Source organism: Schistocerca cancellata, chromosome 6 (assembly GCF_023864275.1).
Source record: "Schistocerca cancellata isolate TAMUIC-IGC-003103 chromosome 6, iqSchCanc2.1, whole genome shotgun sequence".
In the NCBI taxonomy this organism is placed as follows: Eukaryota; Metazoa; Arthropoda; class Insecta; order Orthoptera; family Acrididae; genus Schistocerca; species Schistocerca cancellata.
The window spans coordinates 470356540-470358373 of NC_064631.1; positions in this window are offsets into that span (position 1 = coordinate 470356540).

The window sequence follows — 1834 nt, forward strand, 5'->3', positions numbered from 1 at the left end:
AATTATCCGTATGCTCCACTCCTTTTGTTATTCCAATTGTGTGAGTTTCGTGATTTGAGAGCTGTACACCATCTTGAAAGTATCACTATGTAGCAAGATCAGTCTCTGGCTAAAACAGAAAGAGGAATAAGCACTTGTCCAAGCAAAATTATTAATATTAGCATTATTATGAATATCATATGCATTCATACTCATGTACTGATGGGTCCATGATGCTGAAACGCTGGATCAAGACATGCACGTCTTCGACTTACTAATGTCTACGCCACCAAAGCAACAGAATGATGGTCGCCGTCGCTATTACATTTACATTTAAAACCATACAAGTAAGAACTTGATATGAAACTTACTAGAAGATTAAAACTGTGTGCCGGACTGAGACTCGAGCTCGTGACCCGGTCCCGAGTTCGAGACTCGGTCCGGCACACATTTTTAATCTGCCAGGAAGTTTTATATCAGCGCACACTCCGCTGCAGAGTGAAAATCTCATTCTGAAGGACTTGATATATTTGTAAAAAGAAGTTTGCTAACTGTATTACTGGACAGGCTTCTTACAAATACATATCTCCTTGAAGTAGTCAAAAACTTCGAAATCCCAAAATTTCATGGAATGTTTGTGTGGTACACGTTGCCAATGACGATCTGAAAATCCAAAGAATGTGGGAGTGTAAACTGAAATATTGCAGAGCGATCTGGAACATAGTGGGCTGCATATATTAAACAAAACTGGGATGAAATTTACTACTTTCACTCGTATGGGTATTTAAGGCTACCTGAAGAACTGCGCTGTTATTTTGCCAACAACTGTGTGTTCTACAATTTCCGACGTTACTGAGACTTTGATTCATTCATCTGTGGATATATCTGCTCCTGACGAGTGCTTAGACAAAGCAAGCAGTACGCACATCATTCTGTCTGTTGAGGTTTAGATGTAGTGACGTACACTCTACATTAAAAGATAAATTATCAGTATTAAGTGCAAATTATTTTCTGTCAATAGCTCTAAGCAAGGGGGAGTGGAATACTGCAGTCATCAGTCTTGAAACACACAACAACATACCTAATATCACTAAGTGAAACACAAACTAAATATGGAAGGTGATGGCAAAACAGAAATTGTGGGAATACCTACTGCCTCATACAATATTGACGATTAATGCAATTACAAAACTATCTGTAAAAGTGCTTGAGTAACGTGTGGACGTTATTACATTTAAAACAGAGACAAAGGTTACAAAACAGGTAACATTCTTTAGTCAGATAGGTTCAATGGAACCGATATCGGGCTTCTCAAGGAGTCAAGTTTTGGAGAACAATACTGATGAAGTTTACAAATCAGTCAAGCAGTAAATATTCTACCAGTCAGTACGATCTACTAAGGAGACTACCTACACTACGCTTGTACGTCCTCTTTTAGAATACTGCTGCGCGGTGTGGAATCCTTATCAAATACGAATGACAGAGTACCACGAAAAAGTTCAAAGAAGGGCAGCACGTTTTGTATTGTCGCAAAAATAAGGGAGAGAGTGTCACTGAGACGATACAGGATTTGGGATGGACATAATTAAAACAAAGCCCTTTTTCGTTGCGGAGAAATCTTCTCATGAAATTCCAATCACCAACTTTCTCCTCCTAATGCGAAAATATTTTGCTGACTACGAACTACATAGGGAGAAACGACCACCATGATAAAATAAGAGAAAGACAGAGGTGATCGTTCTTTCTGCGCGCTATACGAGATTGGAATAATAGAGAATTGTGAAGGTGGTTCGATGAACCCTCTGCCAGACACTCAAACGTGATTTGCAGAGTATCCATGTAGATGTAGATACCA